Source organism: Pelodiscus sinensis, chromosome 4, assembly GCF_049634645.1.
Source record: "Pelodiscus sinensis isolate JC-2024 chromosome 4, ASM4963464v1, whole genome shotgun sequence".
NCBI lineage: Eukaryota > Metazoa > Chordata > Testudines > Trionychidae > Pelodiscus > Pelodiscus sinensis.
The window spans coordinates 78,873,714-78,898,242 of NC_134714.1; the positions used below are offsets into that span (position 1 = coordinate 78,873,714).

The 24,529-nt window shown below is 40.8% G+C and overlaps 1 protein-coding gene across 4 annotated transcripts in view; it reads right to left on the minus strand.

Moving 5' to 3' along the window:
• LRRC4C (leucine rich repeat containing 4C) overlaps positions 1-24,529 on the minus strand; it is a 773,256-nt gene that overhangs the window by 25,011 nt on the left and 723,716 nt on the right. The window contains exon 2 of one of the 4 annotated variants that reach the window (XM_006124474.4): positions 17,050-17,140. The exons of the other annotated variants lie outside the window; for them this stretch is intronic. The gene's annotated coding sequence lies outside the window, so the exon portion shown is untranslated. The remainder of the gene's footprint in view (positions 1-17,049; positions 17,141-24,529) is intronic. 4 annotated transcript variants of the gene reach the window in all.

The following is a 24,529-nucleotide window of genomic DNA, read 5'->3' on the forward strand; positions in this document are numbered from 1 at the left end:
CGTCATAATCCAGAAAATGGGGGATTATTTCTAAAGTGTTTAGCCACTTTTTATCCTCTTTCTTCTTCCAGATGAAATAGAGTAAACAGTGTAAGAAGTCAGCTGTCATCTAGAAGGTACCACTAAAAATTCATTATTCACCATCTGAGGTACTTGTAGTAACTACTGTATCATCCTATGCTGAAAATGCCTGACTCTATAGCACCTGTACAATAACAAATACTTAGATTTAAAGGCCTCACTCTGGGCAGTCAGAAGAGCAACAGAATGCAACCATAGCAACATTTGGCTCTAACCATTTAACAGTGTCTAAAATGGCAAAGTTCTTTGGCCTTTGGATGTTACCTTGAACTACACCAGTGAAAATTGCAAAGCTGCAGTATATTGCAGTGTAAGACAGCTGTCACGGATTGTAGTGGGTATCATTAAAATATACTGCAATCAGGGAGGACATCTTAATGGTCTCTTCCTAAGATATTACAGCAATGCACCTTTCACTTTAATTATGGATTCGTCAAGCATTTCTAATCTAAAACTTCATTTTTCTTCTCCAAAGGGAAACTAAATATTCTCTTTAAAAATTGCATTTCTCTGCAGTTTGGTGTCCAAGTTGTCAGTTCAGTTGCAATTTATTTATTTTTCTATTTAAATACAGAACAAATTGCTTAGTCACTGGAAAATTACATAGCAGCAAATAACACCGATTTTTAAATAGTTTGGGGAACTTTTTTGCCCACTTCTCTCATGTTCACAGTAACAACAGCTTCATTTTTCAAAAATTAAGCCAACAGCAATTAAGAGCAAGAAAGGCACTTGCTAGATTGAATTTGATTACACTTGACTCCTCTACTTTATTTTCATGGTTTTACTTAGAATTAAAGGAAGAAGATTATGTGGACTGACACACATAACTTATGCACATAGGGAATGCACAAACCGTGTCTGAGACTTCTAAAAGGGGGATGGGGAAATTGCACAGCTCTCCTTCCCCTGAAGCCATTGCCAGCTCTCTCAATGGTTTAGGGCTCTGTAGGTTCTGAGAGGGGTCTTGCAGCATGTCCCCCAAAACTTACAAAGTAACGGTGCTGATGTCATCTTGGAACTATCTTGCAATGAAAGTGTAAGTAGTTCCCTGCCCCCACTCACACTCCTACCTATCTGAGAATGGGCAGTATGAATCTGGACATAAATTCCAAAGAGCTATGTCTGATTAGTCTAGAGCACTGTTTCTCAACCTTTTTTTAATAAAGTACCCTCTCTAAAAAATTATAAGTACCCCCTTTTACAAAAAAATGTAAGCAACCCAAGTACAGTTTTCAGACACAAAATTTGTTTCTACCATTGCAGCACATTTGTTTAAACAACTTAATCATAGCTGGGCGGTGATGAAATTTTTGGGTGTAAAAAGTACAAAAATTATAAAGCGCTATAAAACTTAAAACAAAAATTCAGTTTTCTCCAAGTTTCAGTTGTGTTGATGTACCCTGCCCCATCCCCCCCAACTTCTCTCAGGTATCCCTAAGGGAATTCATACCACTGGTGGGGAACAGTGGTCTAGAGGCCTGTAGAGCATACCATCCTCCCCCCCCCTTCTCCTTAAGAGTGAATTTACAGAGGGTTCCCATAGAATACTCTATGCCCACCCAGACTGTTTGAGGTCATACTATTCTCTCCATTCCACAGTGGATCATACCCTAATGTGATAAATTACTTCAAACTCCATAGGTTCAGTCAATCCTATCCCAGCCTAGAGGGAATGAATTGACCATTAGTCCCTCAGAATACAGAAAAGAACAAATTTAACAAGATTGTATGGTATATTTTATAAGAAGGTATTATATCCCACCACTTCAGTCTCCACATAGGATTACACTGTTTGGGGACATTTCTGATCCAATCTCAATAATTTTCCATTGGATTACACTGAAGCAGAAAAGAGCTACCAGATGCAGTACACCTGTATAGAAGAAGCAATCCGACTGGTTTGGGAGCTATGGGGGCAGGACTAATGCTTTGTAGTAAGGCCAGTCCTGACATTGCTGTTGTTACTGTCAAAGATACAAGCCAAATCCTCAGCGTGGGTAAATTGCTATAGCTCCACTGAATTCAATGGATCTATGCCAAATCATACTGGCAGAGGACCTGGCTCCAAGTATCCACTCAGACAATCTCTAACTCATGGTCCAGACATACATAGCCTCTTGTGTTTTCTTCCATATGCTTAGAACAATTGGCAACAGATGGAAATACACTAAAAAATCCCGAAGCTTTTGTTTTCTTTGCCCAATAGTGCTCAATTTTGGGGGATGGATTTTTGTTGTTGTTGTTGTTGTTTATCTTTTTCCTCTCTACTTTTTTATTAATTCACGTTTAATGTCCTAATTAAATATCAATGTTAATCAACCCACTTATGTTATATGTACCTGGATATCTAACTAGTATTCAGTTAATTGTATGTGGGATAATCTTGTCTAGTGCAGTGTTTCTAAAAAATGTTGGTCTTCACAGAACAACCCACAAAATTATCCTGCATACCTCCATGGTACCTTTCCATACACCTTTGGAATGGTTGTTGGACTTGCATCACAAAAATCAACAATGGGAGGTTTGGGGGTTCCATGCAATAAGTAATGGGTCACAAAGGGGCTGGGTTTTGGAACTGATGAGGGTCCTATGTGCTGAATGGGTGCAGTAAGAGTAGTAGATTCAGAATTAGGACATCTGAATTCCATTTTTCACTCTTCTGCTGACTCCCTCTGGCTTGCCAAAGTTGTGGGGTAAGTAAATGACAGACACAAGAACAGTACTCATAGGTCCTAAATCTAAGTCTTCTCATCCAACTATCAATGACCCCTACCAAGTACCATACTAACCACACTGTTTACTTTTCACAAGCAAGTGTGACTTTTTTCAGTTGTTTAGAGGCACTGAAATGAACTGCTTCTATTTCCCATGTCCCTAGTCACTTTACTCAAGGGTAATTGTTGGGTATTTTATCAAGGTACCAATTAAGGAGAGTCCACAATGAAATGATAATTGCTTCTTTCATGTGTTCCTATTAGCTGCTGCCTGCCATATTGCTCTCTGTGTAAAGCCATACACCTTTCCAATATCCCATTCTCTTATGTGAGCTACAGAAACCTTTACTCTTGTTTAAAGATGCAGATGTGTTTTAAACATGAGATAACAATACATACTAGAGAAGATCACAGTCTTCCATTATCCTGAATGTTTGATCTAAACAGCATCTGACTGCACATCAAACAAGTTAGAACAAAGTCTTCAAAAATATCAGGGCTGTATTAAAAAAAGGAACCACAATCTTTGATGTTTTGATTCCTTTTTTATTCATACAAAGGCAAATATGAGCTAATAGAATTTTTTCTGTGGCTCAAAGCAGCAGGTTGCAAAATCTGGAAACTACAAAAGCATTTTGCCAAGAGACTGTAGCTCAAAAATTAACCTAGGGTTGATTGAAGGTTGGAAGTTTATTGTCAAAAATCATATTTAAAAGTATGATTTGCTATAGTTTATGGTGTCATTCACAATATTTGAGCAAAGGGAAAATGATTCATATTCATTTTGAAGGGTAGAGTTCTAGGCTTACTGGTCAGGAAAATGACATTTGTGCAGAAACCATTCTTTGTCCTCCCTCCTTTTTTTGTTATAATTATATTTGTTACTCCCTTCAACTGTATGTATGTTTAGTATTTCTAACTGCAGTGTCTATTCATTGGTGGTATTTAATCTTTAGGGACTACATATGTGCATGGAAGGAGTAGGTGGGGAAGAATATGCTTTAATGCATTTTTTCAGAATATGAGCACTTCTCTGATGATCACATAACAGGAGGTGAATATTTTATTTGACATTTTCCCCATCAGTCATCGAATAGACTGTTCACAAATAAATGTTCCTATTATTCAATGGATTTTTTTAAAAATGCAGCAAAGAGCCTTGAGGTTTGAAAACAGGCCTTTTAAAATTTTTTACAGAGCTATGTAAAACTTTGATAATGACACACTGTGGTTCCTCCTTGTTACATAGTTCCAGGAAAGTTTTCCAACTTAGAGATAGTTTAAGTGACAATGCAATAATAATAAATATTCTTGTTCAATGCACAAAATTCAGCAAGGCCTAAAGCAGAAGTGGAAACTACACACACATTCTAAATCAATTCCTATTTTATGTATCAATAGTTTAAATTGTTCTGACCAAATATTCACTGTCACAAGGTGAGCTATAACTCTGTTGTCACAAATTAAAGCAGATAACATCTCTTATGGGATCAGTGTGAGGAGGGATTTTAATAGCAGCAGGAGATTTCATTAGCAAAATGAAAGCTTAGATTTTTGCTTCACTTCAGAAAGCCTGGATGCTAATAAAAGCTCATTCTTTCTTCATATTGATCAGACAGAAATGTTAATAATGCCATTGGCTTGCCGCAGTATGGAAGGTGACCTAAACCATGGCTTCTGTGTGATTAAATGTGTTTAGATCTTTGATCAGAGTAACTATAGAAAATTAAGTGGGTATGAATGGAGGGAACAGTTACACCCCATATTAGGTCCTACTATAGAATGCCTCTTTCTTATTGATGATCAATGTGGCTGCTTGTTTCAGACACCCCTGCATACCTACTCCTACTATATAAGGGTATGTTTACACTACCCCGCTAGTTCGAACTAGCAGGGTAATGTATGCATACCGAACTTGCTAATGAAGCCCGGGATTTGAATTTCCCGGGCTTCATTAGCATAAAGCTGGCTCCCCCATTTTTAAAAGCCGGCTAGTGTGAACCCCGTGCCGCGCGGCTACACGCGGCACGGGCTAGATAGTTCGAACTACGTAGTTATTCCGAACTATCTGTACGCCTCGTGGAACGAGGTGTACAGATAGATCGGAATGGCTACGTAGTTCGAACTATCCAGCCCGTGCCGCGTGTAGCCGCGCGGCACGGGGTTCGCACTAGCCGGCTTTTAAAAATGGTGGAGCCGGCTTTATGCTAATGAAGCCCGGGAAATTCAAATCCTGGGCTTCATTAGCAAGTTCGGTATGCATACATTACCCCGCTAGTTCGAACTAGCGGGGTAGTGTAGACATACCCTAAGATATTATTCATTGTTATAATGTGGGCTAGACAATTCACAGCACATATAATAGGTTCTCTGAGGGAGAACCGTGTTAGTCTCTAAGGCTACGTTTATACCTGGCGGCTTCTTGCGCAAAAACTTGCTGGGTGTCTACACTGCATGCGCGTTCTTGTGCAAGTAAATTTACAATCCAGCATCAGAAAACAGGGCTTCTTCCAGAAGAGTTATTCTTCTCCCCTCGAGGAATAAGCCCTCTTGCACAAGAGCTCTTGCTCAAGAGGGCGTGTAGACAGGCAACATGAATTTCTTGCGCAAGAAACTCCTATGACTAAAATGGCCATCAGAGCATTCTTGCTCAAGAGTCCACACTGCCATAGATGCTCTTGCGCAAAAGCACATCTCTTGCACAAAAGACATGCCAGTGTAGATATGCTCTTGTGGAAGACTTTTTGCGCAAGAACTCTTCCACAAAACAGTTCTTGTGTAAGAAGCTGCCAGTGTAGATGTAGCCTAAGGGTATGTCTACACAGCAAAGTTACTTCACAATAACAACTTATTTTGAAATAACTGTACTAGCATCTACACAGCCAAACCGCTATTTTGAAATTAATTTGAAATAGTGGAGCGCTTATTTCGAATTTGGTAAACCTCATTCTCTGAGGAATAACGCCAAATTTGAAATAGCTATTTCAAAATAAGTGCTGTGTAGACACTTATCTCAAAAGAGGGAGCCTACAGCCTTCCAGGGAGCCCTGGTGGCCACTCCAGCCTCAAACAAGAACACTCCTCTCTCTCCCCCATCCCTGGAGCTGTTCAAGAGGTTGACTCTGGCCACAGTGCCTGTGTCAGCTCCAACCCTGCCAGCCCAGAGCCAGCACTCACTGCTTCAGACCCAGTGACCCCAAAACATGAGGCAGCATGCCACTGGCAGCCAGCCTTCCACTGCTCCCCAGGAGCAGTGTGCCAGCTCCCAGGAGCCTGCCAGGGCCTGGAGAAGGCGGGCGCCTTCCTGGTCTAGGGTGGAGATCATGGATCTTATTCAAGTTTGGGAGGGATGCCCCCAAAGCCTGGCCAACAAAGGCCACATGCGAACCCAGGAGCAGGTTTGCATGACAATCAAGTTGGTCTGGTGAGACCCCCAATCCTGAGCCCTGAGATTCCCCTCCCCCTTTTTCCTCTTGCTCCCCCCCTCCAGCTCCCTCCTCCCCTTCCAGGTTTCCCCCTCCACTCTCCCACCTCCTTTCCCCAGTCTAACCAGAGTTTCATCCCCCCCCCCCCGCCAGTTTTGTTAAATAAAGAGAGTTTGTGGTCATGAAAACACATGTATTTTATTTGACATCAGGAAGGGGTGTTAGGGAGGGGTAAGTGGAAGGACGTGAGGGAGGAATGAGGCACAAGCCCCCAGTGAGGCAGACCAGGGAGGCTCTAAGTGCTCCTCAGGGTGGAAGCTCTTCCACAGGGCCTGCTGGATACTGACAGCCCCCCAATGGACCTCCCGAATAGCAGCCTGCAGAAAGTGAAGCCAGGCTCATAGCAACGTGTCCACGAGAAGTACCAGAGTGCCCAGGGCAGCATGTTGCAGAGTGCTGTGGTATCCCAAGTGAGGGCAACCAGAGCACGAAGAGACAAAATGCTTTGCTGTCCCTCATCGAGGTAGGCAAGCAAGCAGGGAAAGCTGAGAACCGGCTGTCCAGGGGGTCCCTTTAAGCACAGACCTCAGATAGCCTGAGGCAGCAGCCACACAAAGTAACTACTGACCTGATGCCCTGCTGGACCTAGTTCCAGCCAACCTTAAATGTGATTCAGCATCCACTCAGTATGGACGTGCTATTTTGAAATAACGCTGTAGTGTAGACATACCCTAAGGTGCCACAGGACTATTCATTGTATGTAAAAGGGGGTGGTTCTTGTCTCCAAATCCTACAGTCTAATTGTAGATGTGATGCAACAATGGGATTAAGAAGCTGTAGGGAACAGATGTGGTAAAGATGGATGTGGTATAAAATTCATGTAGCTGCTCATGTAGCTGTAGATATTAGGTATAATAGTAATAGAAATACAGTTTTTGGGCTGGGATTCTTGGAGGAGCACATAGGAATTACTCCTGTCTGCCCAACGCATTTAGGTCAACATAAGTTGTCTTTCATTAACCTATGTTTGTATGTGTCTACCCTTAGTATAAGTCCACTATTACAGCAACACAGTAAAACCACTTGTTCAAAGAGTCCAAAGCTTTGTTTGTCCTACTGATGTTGATGCAGTGTGAGTATAGACACTCCATGATCTGTGTTGACTCTAAGAATCCATCAGTACCTGTCCCACAATGTCCCATGCCTCATGAAAGTGACAGGTGTGGACACTGTTTTAAATTCTAGTTTTCTGGAATCACAGACCGAGAAAGCCACCTCATGCCTTTTCCTGAGAGCCCATCATAGCAAGCACCTCTGATAGCAAGAACTCTGGAGAATAATTTTTATCCCATAACATAATATGAAGATTTTATGAAATCACTAGAAGTATGTATTCCACTATGCCAGATAGTGGTCCATGGCACATTGGAATACATACTTCAAGTGAGTACATATAACACTGACACGAACAGGCAGGTGTGTGTGTGCCTAAGTGATACACAAACTTTGGCACCAATGTAACTTGAGTCAACCACAGTTTGAAGCGTGATTAGATGTTCAATTCCCATTGGTGGAAAATAGAAGCTAATTCCCTGAGACTGTTCTTAATTCCCTAGCCTATATTTCTATCTATAGATATTATTGTTTCACATCCTGTAGGCTTTGTGAGAGATGTCAGGTTTATAGGGGATTTCAATGAAGAATTGTGTGGCGGTTTAGAATGCAAATGGGAGATATTCCAAAACTATAGGTCAGATGGGAAAACAAACATGAGGCTGGTTGTTGGGGAAATGGACAAATGAGAAATTGAACCTTGTCTTATTTACATTTTTAAAGAAGGTGATGCCAGAAGATATGTATGCAGTGAGGAATTATCCAGCACACTGAAATAAAGGACAAACATTGAGTATTTAAAAAGTCAGATTCTAAAAACACTGTTTTGGGATTGAATTAGAGATGTTTGGATTGAATTTGGCCCTATTTTTGTTTTCTAAATAGCTACAAACCTATGGTGTTTTTCCCAATTTAACTTATTATTCATTATTTCTTCCTACAAACCATATTCAGGCTTATGGATTTTCACCACTATTCACAATAACTATGTTACTAAGTGTTAAGTATTCACCACATAATGTGTATGACTGATAACAGTCACCTGTTATGGTGGTTTGTTCTATGCCTAGATGAATTTAAGTGAGTGCTTTTTATGAAAGTATGTATAGCTGTGCATGGATTTGCAAAAATAAAAGTCTCTTTCTCAAAGAAACAAATATGATCACATATTTTTTGCACCATAAACACATCACCTTCTAGTGGGAACTACACAGAAGAGAAAACAACTTCCTACTTGCTAAAGCTAAAGGAGTTACTCCTTTAGTTCAAGTAATGGAAAACTGCGTAGCAGTGATGAAGATTAGAGATTCAAACCCTTCTGATGAAACATGCCAGGGGTCATTACAAAAACTGTGCTGAAACTGATTTAATTTTGAAGCTCAGCAGAGAAGCTTCTTGCCTCTGGATCATGGAGTTAAATGGTCCTCCTCTAAAAAAATCAGATAACATTTAAAAAAACCCAGCTCATCAGAATTAATTACCATAGCCAAAGTCATTAGTACCATTGACTCATGTGGTATGAAAACACAACTGAAAAGGTTCCACACCGAGTACACTGAAAAGAGTCTCTTTCATAATTATAAAAGAAGTGGAATCTTCAATTTACTGTCAATTACCCATTTAACCCACCTCAATTATATATGATTTAAGAGCAAAACTGATAGACAATATGTTATTTCTTTTTTATACTTATTTGATGGTGAATTTTTTGTTATTCTATCCTAGTCTCCCATAAAAAAAAAATCATGGACAAAACGTACCGAACTGTAACCTACAATGCAACAATACTTTTTGGTAATAAGAAACTTAATAGAGGCCAGGAGAGAACTTTTCATTCCCCTTGGGGAAACACAGTATTTAATAGAAAATTAAAACTTTACTACTGTTTTTAAACAAAACATTTCACAAATTTTAATAGAGAATCATAAATTTACTAAAGAATTCTTCAGGATGGCTCAACAATACTCAGAAAAAGAAAGTATTCCCAATTAAATTAAGAACATAAAACGGCCATACTGGGTCATCCCAAAAAGTCCACCTAACACAGTATCCTGTCTTTCAATAGTGGCCAATGCCAGATGCCTCATAAGAGTGAACAGAACAGGTAGTCATCAGGGGCTTATCTAGACAACACTAAAGTGTTGAAAAAGGATATGCAAATTCAGTAGGAATTTGCATCTTTTCTTCTGATCTCACTTTCAAAAGCAGAGCTTTCAAAAGTGAAATTAGTTTAAATGTGGCTTTTTTGGAAACCCCCCCTTCTTGAAAAGCTGCGTAAACCTCATTTTTTGAGGAAGAGTGGCTTTTTGACAAAGGGGGGGGGGATTCACTGAAAAAGCCGCGTCTGAACTACTTTCACTTTCGAAAGCGCCACTTTCGAAAGTGAGTTTGGAAGAAGATATGGAAATTCCGTAGAATTTACAATCCTCTTTTGGCCCATTAGTGTAGTCTAGATAAGCCCCAAGTGAGCCCTCTCCTATCATTTATTTCCTGCCTCTGACAAACAGAGGCTAGGGACACCATTCCTATGCATTCTGGTTAACAAGTATTGATGGACCTAACCTAAATTCTAAGATTGAAATGTTGCGCTTCAATGAAATCAAGGACAAAATTGGCATTGGCTTCATAAGAACTTAAGAATGGCCATACTTGATCAGACCAATGGACCATGTAGCCCAATATCCTGTCTTTGGACAATGGTCAATGCCAAATGCTTCAAAGGGAATGAATATAACATGGCAATGAAGTGATCCATCCCCTGGTGTCTAGTTCCAGCTTCTGACACACAGAAGTTAAGGAAAATCCAGTGCATGCAGTTGAATACTTGATCATCATGGCTAATTGCCACTGATGCACTTATCATCCACCTTATCTCTTTTTTGAATACTGCTATTGTGTTGGCCTACACAGCATTCCATAGCAACCAGTTTCTTTAGGGATAAAAATGGGTAACTGGTTAACCGGTTACTGGCAAGCACCACCCTAACAGGTGATGCTAACCAACAAGCAGCTAACAAGCTTGCACAAAGTCCACCCCCAAAGTCATGGTCGGTGGTCAATTTTTATTACATGTTTTCCCTACTACCAAGCCCCCATGGGCCAACCTTACAATACAGCTCCCTCCTTTCGACTTGGATGTCTGCCATGCCGTCCAGTGTTACACCCACCAGCGGTGAGGTAGGGGACTCGGGCCTGCCCATTCTCCCGAGCCCCAGTCCAGGGCCCTAAGGCAGGGGGAAAATGACCTCCTGCCTGCCTGCGGATGGGGTACAAGCCCCTAAACTCACCCATGCTCGGAGTCCTTGGCCCATTCCTGGGCCACTTCCTACCCTGCCTGCAATCCCACTCAATTTGGCTGGCATGGGGTTACAGCTAACCCCAGCCAGTTACTGAAATACGCCACGCTCCTCCTCCATGCCTGTCTCGCCCGCCTTCCCTGTGGCCAGCCCGAGACTCACCCCCCTCTTTTTAACACTCCATCAGCCCAGTGGGTGACGTTATCGGCCGTCACCAGTGTTGCGATGCCAGCCAGTGCTGGGGTGACGTCATCAGCTGGGGACGCTGCTCTGGCGCATCGCGTGCTCTCGGAGCTTTTCCTGATGGCGTCTGCTGGGCCACTGTTTCCTTGGCCCGATGGCGTGTGGGACCACTCTGCCCCATCACACAGCTCCTCTCTGGAAACCCCTCTGGTAGCCCTGTGGGCCAAGAGCTGACAGCCGAGCCCCACAATTAACCATGTAACAGGTTAATATTTTTTACATCCCTAAGTTCCACAGACTGACTTCATATTGTGCAAAGAAGTGCTTCCCTATGTTTGTTTTAAACCTTCTATCTATTAATATCATTGGGTGGTCTCTGATTCTTGTGTTATGGGAAGGAGTAAATAACACTTCATTATTCACTTTCTCCATGGCATTCATAATCCTATACATGTCTCTGATATCCCCTGTTTTTATCTCTTTCCCAAACTAAATACACCCATTCTTTTTAGTCTCTTCTCATATGGAAAATGTTCCACACCTTCATTATTTTTGTTGCCATTCTCTGTACAATTTCCATTTCTAATATATCCTTTTCTTTGGATGGGGTGTCCAGAAAGGTGTGATATACTATGGACTAATATAGTGGCATTATGGTTTGTTTGTTTTTTTTGGACTGTGGATGCAAACTGAACAGAAGTTTTCGGATAACTACCCACAAAGACTACAAGATCTCTTTCTTAAGGGGAAATAGCTAATTTAGACCTTATCATTTTGCATGTACAGCGGGGATTATATTTTCCATTGTGCGTGTGCATTACTTTCCATATATCAACACTGAATTTCATCTGCCTTTTTGTTTCTCGGTCACCCAGTTTTGTGAAATCCCTTTGTAAAGGTACTTGCAGTCTGCTTGGGACTTACCTGTTTTGAGTAATTTCATGTCATTAAACTTTTCCACCTCACTGTTTACTCCTTTTTCCAGATCATCTATGAATATGTTGAACAGCACCAATCCCAGTACAGAAGCACAATTTTACCCTTCTCTATTGTGAATACTGGCCATTTATTTATATGTGTTTTTCCTATCTCTTAACCAGTCACAGATCCATGAGAGGATTGTCTTCTTATCTTATGACTACTTACTTTATTTAAGAGCCTTTGGAGAGGGACCTTTTCAAAGGTTTTCTGAAAGTTCAACTACACCATATCCACCAAAGAAAAAAATTAAAAAACAACAATGGTTCTGTAGCACCTTAGAGACTAACCAAAAATATATATAGACAGTATCATGAGAAACAGAGAAACACATAGAAACCTGTTGGGGGACATTTTAACTTGCCCAGGGATTCATTAATGGATTTAAAGGTGACTATTCTCTTACAAAGCAATTTCAAGAACCAACTAGAGAGAGAATCTGCAGAACTTGCTTTCATATGCAGATTTAATACTTTTTCGCATGGTTTAAACAAAAAACATGAACTGGCTGGGCCATTATATTCAACACCCAAATGACATCAAAAGCTAAGTATCGGGCACTTATAGCCTGTTCTATTAGTCTCATCTAGCTAATGGTCACTTTAATTAACAGGGTTTTATTCTCCTTCCCCCTACTATCAATCTGGAGGACTTCTTACTTCGACTCCTGTAATTCTCATTATACAAGGAGTGAGGGGAGTCAGAGGAAGAGTGCTCTATTTAGAAAAAAGTGCTGTGTAGATGCTCCCAATTTTGAAATAAACTACTCAATTGATGTAGCTCAATTTGCGTGGCTTATTTCAATTTAAGCCCTACTGTGTAGAAACACCCTAAGTTACTACAGGGCAACTGTTGTTTTTTTTAAGCTTTCTTTTAGTTATAGACAAACACAGCTACCCCCTGAAACTATATCCAACAGATTATCCTTGTCCACATGTCTGTCGATCCTCTCAAAGAATTCTAGATTCAGTAGAACCAAGAAGTGAACCCCTATGTTTGTAGAATAATTTATGTAAAACCCTATTTGATTTTTACAGAAACATGATGTTTCTGTGTCTATGAAAAACAAGAGGAGTTCATCAGATATACAAATCCCTTCTTTGTGTTAGACACTCATTCCCACCACTTTCTCCTTGTATTTGCATTTCGTAGCTACCTATTCAGACATAAATAGAATAAAAGGGCTGAATGCCTCTGTGGAGAACACAAATATTGAGGGCAAAGGAAGTAACATACAACTTGAAGCAGAAAATCACTCTGGAGACTGGTGTAATGCACAAAAATTTTTGTAACAAAAATTACTTCCAGGAAAAAAGTTGGAGGAGTGGGAATAATTTATCTCCTTGTCAGGAGGAGGCAGGTTGTGAAGTCCTCATTTTCCATCCAATCATAATTTTAGGGTAGCATCCCTCTTATCCTCAATTTTTCCTCTTTTCCCAACACACTGTAGTGCACGCCAGCTGAAAAGAAGTGGGAAGCTGCAGATCTGCCTTAGTGAACCCTTTTTGGACACATATTGGGGGAGGTGAAACCTACTGTGACTAGCTCCTCTAATTATTACCACCAGCTTCTTTCCAAAACTGGGACTGGGGGGCCCAGAACAACGTTTAATGATGCAGAGTGAATATCTTGCTCAGCTATTCTCAATTTGTTAGTGCTTGTTCTTAGCAACTTCTTCCAGCTCCCATATTTTTCTGGAGACCACAGCATGATTTCTGACATACACTTCTGGGAAAATTAGCCCAAATACTTGTGGATTAGTTTAGGGGGTTAATAGACATACAGAGCACATACAGAAAACATATGCATACATAACCACAAAGAAAAAAGGGCTGGAATTAGGGCCTTAAAGGAGAAAATTAAGTCACTTAGCTACTGAGTCACCATAGCTCAGCTTTGTTCAAGGTTAGTTATATGCAACCTATTAATTTGAAATCTAATTATGTTCCACTGCAAAGCACAAATGCACAGAACCTTATAAACCCAAGGAAATAATTCTAAGTGCTTTGCTCTGCAGAAACATCTGCAGTACCTATTTTTAATATAAGAACCCAAGATAGTGTCTTTACCGAAATTAAGCTAATCTGTACAGAGTGAACCAAATGAACATGCTTCTAATTAGTGGTGTGCTGCATTAGAACAGAGTCAGAGAGAAAAGGAGAATTCTATTCAGTCTCCAGGTACAATCAAAATCCTCATCAAATGATCCTAATGTATGTTCTTAAGGGATTGAAAAATAAATGCTGAAAGAAAATGAAGCTGTTGGCTCATACATTTAGTTAATGAATATCTCCAAATCCCAGTTTGTCTTTCAGAAAAAGCCAATCAACCAAAAGACCAAACTCTGCACATTCACTTTAAAAGTCACCCTAGCCTTCAGACTTTCAAATCACTTGAAAAGACTTTCTTCATTTTTACATTTAGCTATTACTGCCTTTGTGCAATGTGTGGTGAGATCTCCAATGGTCTCATGTGTTCTGGGTTCTGCATCCTGTTTAAAAGATGATAACTCCAGCAGAATAGCATCCTCCAACACAATGTTGGGATATTAATTTGTATGGACTGGCGTGGGACTCAAGTAGTAGGCAGTTAATGGAAGAAAATGTAATTAATGCAAATCAGCAGGGATTTATGGGAGATAGGTCATGGGTAGTTAATTTGATTTTTTATGAGATTACCTAGTTGGTTGAGAAAGGTAATAGTGTTGGTGTAATATACTTAGACTTCTATCTAAAGTGATTGACTTGGTACTGCATGACATTCTGATAAAAAAACCTAGAATGATATAAAATTAACATGGCACACATTAAGTAGATTAAAAACTGTCTAACTAATGGATCTCCAAGTGTAACTGTAAATACAAATCATCATTATGCACATCTGTTTCCAACAGGTTCCTGCAGGGATCTGCTCTTGGCCCTATGTTATTAACATATTTATAAATGACCTGAAAGAAAGCATAAAATTATCACTGATAAAATATACAGATAAGACAAACACTGCAAAGTGGTAAATGATGAAGAGGACAGGTCACCAGTTCAGAACCATTTATATCACTCCATAAATTGGGCGGCAAGCAAACAATATTCATTTGAATGGAGCAAATTAACTTTTATATATGAAAACACAGAGGTTATATTTAGACTGCAAGCCTCTTTCAAAAGAGGCTTTTTCGAAAGATACTTTTGAAAAAGCCTCTTTCAAAAAAGAGGATCTAGAATACTTTCAAAAAATCAAGCAGCTTTTTCGAAACAGAGCACCCAGGGAGTCTAGATGCTCTCTTTAAAAAAAGCACAGTTTGCATTATATAGTGCCTTTTTTTTTCAAAAGAACACTTATGAAAAAAGGTGTTCTTCCTCATAAAATGAGGTTTTCTGCAGTTGAAAAAACTGCTGCGTTCTTTCGATTTATTTTCGAAAGAATGCAGCAGCAGTCTAGAGGCAGGGGAAGTTTTTTTGGAACAAGGCGCAGCAAGGAGACCACAGTTGTGTGTCCACACTATGCTCCTAGTGACAAAGGAGCATGTCCACACGCAGCTCTTGCAATGTCACAGAGAACAGTGCATTGTGGTAGCTATCCCACTGTGCTACTGGCTGCAGGTGCTTTACAGAGGTTTGCAGAGCCTCATGGGGCAGTCAGCATCACATGATGCTGGTTTCCCAATCCCATTGCTTCCCAGTCATCTTACTACATTGACAGATGCTTTTCAACATTACTAGAGGGAAGGGAGGAAAGTGTGTGTGTCTGAGGGGTAGGCAGGAGACAGTGTGTTTTCAGAGATGTCAATGTGCTGTCTTGTAAGTTCAGACAGTGGCAGAAAACAACCCCCCCTAAGGCAGGGGGAGGGAGAAACCTTGAATTCTCAACCCATCCACCTCCCTCCCTGGGTCTTTGCACAGCAACCTCCCTCTCTCTTTCCCTCACTGACTCACTCACACATGCAAACACCTGTCTCTGTGTTCAACAGCATGAGCATTCCATCAGACTGGTTTGCTCTGAGTCCCAGAGCAAATCAGCGCAGCACATAGGATGTTTGAAACAAAGCTCTGAGAGGGGATATACACATTCCTGCAGAGCAAAGAGGTGAATTCAAACAAAGAGCAGAGGGGGCTTGATGGATTATGGGCCATTTCTGGAAGCCAATCAGGATGCAAGAAGCAATTCACGTGTTCATACTGACCCTGAAGCACTGTATCTAGAGCACCACAAGCTCTACATTTTTTGTCAAGATGGTTTATTTAGAGCACAGTAACTTCAGAGTTAGTGCACATTAAGTGCCTTGCCAGTGTGGACACCTCGGGAGTTACAAAGCTAGGAACTCATTTACTGCTCTGTAACTTGCCAGTGAAGACTTGGCCTATGATCAAAAGAGCTAATGTGATTCTGACATGAATAAATAGGGGAAAATCAAGGAGGAGTGGAAAGGTTATTTTATCTCTGTATTCGGCACTACTACAACCACTGTTGGAACACTGTATCTGATTCTGGTGCTCACAATACAAGGATATTGATAAACTGGAGAAGGTACAGAGAAGAACCACAAGAATGATTAAAGGATTAGAAAACATGCCTTATAGTGATAGACTCAAGTTGCTCCCTCTATTTAGCATAGCAAAGAGAAGGGTAAAGGGTGACTTGATTACAAGTACATGAAGATGAAATATTTAATAATGGGCTGTTCAATATATCAGAGAAAAGTAAAAGCCAATGACAGGAAGCTGATGTTAGACAATTTGAGACTAGAAACTAGGCATGCATTTTTACAGTGAAGATAATTAAACATTAGAATAATTTACTAAAGGATGTGATGGATTCTCTAGTGGTGGGTCACTAGTACTTTAAAAAAAAGAGGATTGGATTTTTTTCCCATAAAAGATATGTGTGAAGAATTAATTTGGATAAGTTCTATGATAATAGTCTGGCCTTAGAATCTATGCAGAAGGATGACTGCCTCCTACTTCATAGTCACAGTAGTTCCTGCAGCACTCCAAATTTTACGTGTCGGTTTTGCACCCACATACTGACCCATTTCAATCCTGGTTAGTTAATGAGATCATAGCTTGTGATTATATAGTTACAAAACCATTAGCAGCACTAATTTTTCAACGAAAATTAAAACAACTCAAAACGGCCATGAAGTTCACCTTTTTCAAAAAAACACACCATCATTTTACAATGACTAGAATGAGGAAATATCAGATTCCAAGAACAGCCTTGGGGTGGACAGTGCTTTTATAACCCATTAAGCTATCTTACCTTGCACATTGCTATCAGAGTTCCACTATTTCAGTACATTGGCACTTCAGATGAGCTTTATCTGAACAAATAGTGTTCCATACCAGTGTCCCTGAAATCAACAATAAACTGTAATGAAATTACGTTAATAGCACAGTGCCGAAGCTTGAATAGAGTATCTGCTATTTATTTGAGAGAGTTTGTCTGTCTGTGAGCGAGTGAGTCAGTCTGTTCATCTGTTTGATCAAGAACTCCTCCAAAACAGTAGGAGCTAGGAGCACCAAATTTGGTATGCTGCTTCCTCTTATCATAACTTACAGCAAGGTCAGGGGATAGTTGTTCAGCTGAAGCTGCCTCCTCCCCTAATGTATAAAACCATACAGAAAAGAGATAGAATCACCAGTCTGGTAAAAGAGAACATGTTTGGAACTGCCCCAGCACAAAGCCTCCCATCCCCCAGGTGTCCTGTATGAAGGCCAGGGGGAGTTGTAGCTCCTTCCCCCCATTCATATGGGAACATAGAGGAACGTGCACAGTTTGTTGCATTCCTCTCTCTCTGGCTGGGGAGCACAGGGGACAGAAGAACCTGGATCTGCCCTGGCCAGGGGACATACAACCTTCCCCCAGCTGTGCATACTAGAGCTGAAGTAGCCACAGAGATGAACTTCTCACCAGGCCCCAAACTGGGGCTGGGATAGTCCTCTCTCCCCTGCATTCTGAACCCCTTTATCCTAAGCCCCATCCCAAAGCAATAATTTAAATGAAGAAAAATAATTAAGGACACAAGCATCACTAGGTAAATCTTCTAATAATTCAATACATTTGACTAGTTGCTAGTTCTTAGTAACCTAGGAAATGCCAATTTCTCTGTATTTTACTTTCTGCTGATTATGAATTTTTTAAGTGATATACACTGAGCCAGCTTCTGTCACACCTACAATGAAGCAATTAGTAAGGTGTTAAAGATCAGAAAATGTGGAATAGTCTAGTTTATAACTCATTACTTCAGCCTGCCATCTTAAAAGCTAGATTATGTCTACAGATGGTATAGCTAGAAGGCTTTTTTTAAAATCTATCTATTCTGCTATTAGGTAAATGTAATACTTTCAACACGTGTGATTTCATTTAAAATCTTGTGATTGTTTGCACTTTTGTCAAAGCTCAAACCTCCAGTCATATCACAATGTGCAAACATGATCCCGCCAAAGTCCATAACCAATAAATAAAATGAATAGAACCCCACATTATTTTTTAAATTTCATAATGTTTTTGCCATACTGCAAATATTTTACAGAGAATAATAACATTAAAATGTTTTATAGCTAAAAAAAATACTTTTGAAATATAAAAACAGAGTTAATTTGGTTGTTCCTTTGTTTGTTTGGATTTAAACACCCTCCTGTACCCCTTCTAATCGTAAAGCATCAGCACTGCAGTAGTGCATATAGACCAGAGAGTGAAACTGACTATAAATCAAAATGACACTGACTTGTGTTTTCATTCCTCACACTGTGTTAGATTTCTTAAAGCAATGAACCAACCAATCCTAGCAAGCAAAAGAAAAAAACAGACATTTTAATATTGGTAATACAGAAAGGCAGTATGTTCCTAAAAATATGTGCCTATATTTTCTTTGTTCCATTAAGCTTTTAATCTATTCATATTATTAATTTTACATCTTCCCAACCCAGATGCCAAGTTGCAGATTATAAATCATGACATGCATGCAGGGAAGAGCTACTGCTGCTATAATTTTATATTATTTGAAAATCTAGATCAGAAAATCTGGCCCATAAAACTTTCAGTGGAGAACTGGACATTGTGTAAAATTATTTAGAAACTACTCTCTCTACTTTGTAAATGGAATCAGTAACAAGAAACCAATGAAGTCTAGATGGTTTTAATAGTTGGGTGATTCTAGCTGGGAGTGCTTATCCATCACATTTTTTGCAGTCTTTTCTCTCTATCGTTGGACATGAATACCAAAACAAAATATAGTTTGATGTCATAGGCTCAAAAACAGCTGTGTTCAGTAAGTCTCCAAGGATACCATCCCCGAGGTTGGGAGAAAGGATGGTGAGGCAAGCCAGCCTGAGGACAGACAGATATTTACAAGAGGAGAGCTGCACAGACTGCATTCATGTCATCTGCAACAGCAGCACTTCTCTGCCTAGCCAACTCTGACTTCTCTTCTCTAGAAAGTTTTTGGAGGAATGTGATATTGCCAGAAGGCAAGGTATAGGGCAGGCTTGGGCAAAAAATGGCCTGTGAGCCAAATTCGGCCTGCAAAGCCACCAGATCCAGCCCATGGACACTGCAGGGAGCCCTGCTTGCCTTGCTCTATCCACACATTTTTCAGAAACTCTGCTGTGGGCATTTTTTCTTTAGGACCTGCTCCCAGCAGAATTCCATTGGATGGTTTCTGGCCAGAAACTGGCCAATGAGAGGTGCTTCTTTCAATAACAGGCAGCCATGAAACACAAGGGGCTCCATAGCACATTGCTTCAGCTTGTGCAGGGGTCGGGCAGGCAGGGAGGCTGATTCAGGAACTGCTACTGGTTAGTAAGTCTCCTGGGTAGAGCCTACCTCTGGCACCCCAAACCTACCCTTTCCCAAAACTCTGGCCCTAACTCCTACTGCCTACTCCACATACTCAAATCCTCTGTTCCCCTCCTGTACCCATATCCCCTCCCAGATCTGGCACCCCAAACCCCTACCCCTGCTCAAAACCTAAATCCCTGCACCCCCTCCTGTACCCTAATTCCCTGCCCTAGGTCACAATCCAACCCCCTCCACTCCAGTCCAGTCCAGAACTGCCTCCTTCATCCAAACTCCCACCCTTACCCCAAGCTTCCTTCTGCACCCAACCTCCATCCCAGACCTTACACCTCCTCCATTAATGTCATGGAAGAGAGCGGCCCTTGACCACTTTCCAAGTTCTTGGAGTGCTCTTCCATCAAAAATTATTGACCATCTCTGGCGTAGGGGATGGGGTGAGGGAATGTAACATGTAAGCAACTGTGAGAATGTGTATGTCAATAACTAGGTCTTCCCCTACTTCTGAGCAATCATCAGCTCTGCCCATATTACAGGGTGGACTCTTGATTTTGTGAAAAAGCTATCTTCAAATAACTATTTTCTTAAAACTTGATACAAAATATTTAAGGTTTTTATTGTTACACAGTAAAGCAGTTGTGTAATTATCTGAGATCATAATTACAGAAATGACTTCTTAAGCAGATGATCATGCATATATATTTCAACTTCTATCACTTCAGAATTCATAGCTATAGGAGTAAAAAAAGTGGAGCAAGAAGGTCAAAATCAGATTGATTTCTTAAGTTAGCACAAGAGTCAGGACACCAGAAATGGGTAATTCAAATGAATCAACCATAACTTCACCCTTCATAATAGAAGTTCAAGAAGATTCCTCTCTATTTTACTGGGTACAGGCTTTAATTATTTGTCTGCCTGTCCCTCTCATGTGAGATCATGATCCCTGTCAATGTTTCATTGGAACCAATAGTCTGTATGATATGTCTGCCTGCATAATACATCAGCATTACAGCTGTACTCTACCTGATTTGAAGATATCTGTATAAATAATGTACCTGGAATTGACTTACCTTAAGTCAAGTGTGGTGCCATCTCCACAGTGGGAGGTCGATGGGAGCAAATGTTCCTACCGACTTCCCTTACTCCTCGCAAATTAAGGAGTGCTGGTGCTGACCGGGAGGGGGGGGGGGTGTCCCCAGTGTTCGATTTAGTGGGTCCTTATTAGACCTGCTAAATCAAACACCAGATCTCAGTTGCAGAAAGTATAGATATGGCCGTAGGTAACTCTCTGAGAGCAAAGGTTCCAAACACTACTGTAACCCCACTATGATAGATATAATATATATTCACCTCATCCAGTTGCTGAATGGAGTATACCATAGACCTGCCCCCAGAAGTGTTTCCTGTAGCACTCTCAGCCACCTTGCTAAAAGGAGTAATGGCTACACACCTATAGCTTATCAGTGGAGTCTTTGGCCACCTTTGCTGAGTGAAACATTGCGCATACTGTAGCCTTGCCCCTAATCGGTACACTTAGTATTCAAGAATTCAGTTCTTTGGTTGTCATCCTAAATAAATAAAGATAATAGCTTGCATTTATAGAACACCTTTCCTTTGAGAACCTCAGAGATGTACATTGAATCTAGGGCACATATATCTGAAATGACTTGTCCAAAGTCACACAGCATTTCAGTGGCAGAACTGGGAATAAAACCTAGCTTCCTTGACATGCAGTCTCTTGACAACACTGCCTTCCATCTAGCATGGCCCTATCAGCTTGGCTTCAGTTGTGTCCCCCTCCTAAACTTCATTCTCACATTGCACTACTGCAAGCTTTCATTTTATGGATGCACAAGATCACTTGGCTGTGCAGTCTGACAGCAACTGGGAAGAAAACAAAGATGTACATTAGAAAAAAAGGGAATTTCAACATGAGATGTTGCTCCCTAAATCAGCAATTACACTGGATTACAACCTCAACCAGATTTGCCTTAGGTAGCTGAAGAGCAAAGTAACCATTAATTTTTGCTTGGAGCCTGGCCTAGGATACCTAGAAAGAGGAAGAAGGGTAACCATCTTGCCCTTCCCTTCTTTAGCTCCCTACTGATAATCACAGGAGAATGAACTCTCCCATATCCACCTGATTCTACTAATTAAATCCCATACTCATCCCAGCTGTGTCAGGCAGGACTAATTGTAATAGGGTGACAAGCTGCAGGATTTTGACCTGAAACAAAAGAACCACTCTGTTACAAACATCATATCTGGTCATCAAGGGCAGGGATAAGATTTTTATTGAGTCAAGTACCATGATAGGATTTTGAAAAGGCTGGACAATTTCATGACAATTTCATGTATACTTCTACCTCTTACAAAAGACACTGGACATAAAGGGGGATTGAGGTAGGTGGATGCACCCAGACTCTGTGGCTGTCCCCGTTTGGTTCTCAGGCTCAGTGCACGAAGCCTGCGCTGCGTTGTGTTATCATAGGGTGTCTCCTTACATCTCTGCCTGGACTCAGCAGCATCAAAGGAACTTCTGACTACATGAGGTGAGGGGAAATCTGACTTTAATTCAGGTCATTAGTTCATTGCTAAAGGAATCAGGAAAAAAATCTCTGTTTCTCACACATATAGTATAGCGCAATTCCCTAGTTACCCTGTGTGGCACCTTTATTTCATGGAAGAAGCTACTGGACTTAATGGTCCTATGATCTGATGCAATATGGTAAAACTTGTGCTCCTGTGCAGCGTGACACTAAGTCTCTTTATCTTACTGCAGCTGCTGCTTTCATGATCATTTGAGTGTAATGGCATGCCTGCCTTAGGGGATTTATGGGTATGCAGTGCAGGCAGTGGGGAGTAGAGGAAAGGGGAGAATGCATCAGCTAGGATGGGTAGACATTTTGAATTACTGGCAATCCCCCCCGTGCTGCTGCAGAAAAAATGAGGGAGCTACTGACAGCTCACACACTGAATGATCAGTTTCTTTCCGAAATGAAGGAAGTAAAACAACACTCAGCAGTGATGAAAAGAAGTAAAAGAGCAGCCCTGAACTATCACTTCTCTGGGTACCAGAGATTGGCTCGGTGCCCAATGCAAAATTACATCTGAACTCTCACACGCCGAGCCTGAGCAGCTGAGAGAGGAATGCTGGGGTGGGCTGGGACTCTGAGAGCTGAACTGTTGTTTTCATTTGATCCTAAAAGCTGCTCAGGATCTTGACCCAAGGATACAAGCATGACAAAGAAATATATTTCTTTGTGCTTTTCCTTGTGAATTAAGTGCTGGTCAAAGGTGCTGGAGTACCCATGTTGGAGGTTGAAATCCTGCTTTGTATCCAAAGAGAAGGTTCAAGCTATGGGGATTTTCTACCTTTCTCTGAAGTTCTGGTCCTTCTTGGGGTATGCCTGCACTGCAGTCATGGGGGGGGGGGGTTGACTGCAGCTTGTGTAGAAATACCCAAGTTAGAATCAATCTAGCTAGCACAGGCATCAAAGCAGCAAAACTGCAGCACTCTGGGTTTCCGTTGGAGTGCACAAGACTGGTCTCTGCATGTTCCCTGGTCTAGCACCCTAACTGAAAGAAGCTCTGGTACATTTACATTAACCACTCTGGTGCATTTACATCTGGTGCATACACACCCCATTTTTGCAGTGTAGATATGTTCTCAGAGGCAGGATGCTGGACTAAGGCAGACCACTAGTCTTATCAAGTATGACAGTTCCTCCATTTAATACCCCCTAAAACACTAACAAGTTCAGGAGTCTGTGTTTTTACTGCAATGAGAAAGAACTCCACCAACCTAACGTGCAGGCAGCTGCTCTTTAGTCTCCATTAGGCTCACTGTATGTGTGGCCAGCTGTTTTTAGGAGAATCACCAACACCCTGGAGTCAAATATGGTCAAGAATAAGGCAAAACTGATTTTGTTTTTTCTCCATTTTCAATTTAATTTTCTTTTTAATCTGAGCTTTAAAGAGTCTCAGAGAAGTGCCAGGTCTCATTTGCTTGACGATGGAATTTCATTAGGCTAAGAAAACATTTTAGGGCTTGTTTTAATCATTTCTTGTGCAATTGCTTTCTGCAGGGAAGGAGTCACTTAAATACTAGATATTGCAGAGTGCAGCAGAGACCTCCCTCAGCAAGATATGAAAAAAAACCCATGGACCTCACTGACAGTTACTTTTACCTTGCCAAGGGGTGGAAGTAGAGAGAAAATAAGGTTCCCTATGAAATGGTCTGAAGTTGACAATCACAAAAATGCTGAGCGGCTGCCTTCATTTGCACAGAGACAGACCCAAAGTGCTTATACCGCAGTATGAAATGATGCTGAACTTCTTGGCAAACAGCAGTGATATCAGCCTGTAAGAGATTATTCCAAAATAAATGCATGACCTTTATTTCCAAACTGAAATAAACCCAAAGCTCATTCCCAGAACACACACAAGGACTTTGCAGTCTGTTTCTAGCTGCATCATTTTTTGAAAAGAGCAGGAAACCCTCAGTAAAATACCCAAGCATTTAAATAGTAAACAACACATTCCTTGTTTGTCAATTTCTTCACATCAGCCTCTTGCCAGAAACCATATCTGTGAACCTGACTGATTTTGCACACCTAACAGCCTTACCTGTAATTTGCCTGGTTAAACAACAACAACAACAACAACAAACCTTGTTCAAACTGCCTGAATTGTATTGTAAACTAATGCCCAGTTCTCAAACATCATATCACTAAATTAACCAAGGGTTTCAACTTGTGCACGTAAAATGTTTATGTAACTTTGTTACAAAAACCAATTTACCTGAGATCTGAAAATACAAGCCAGTTTTGCATCTTTACATTTTATTGTTTATGTGCTCAAGTGACAGTGTGCAAAAAGTATGTCATAAGAATGGCCATACTGGGTCAGACCAAAGGTTTATCTAGCCGAGTATCCTGTCTTT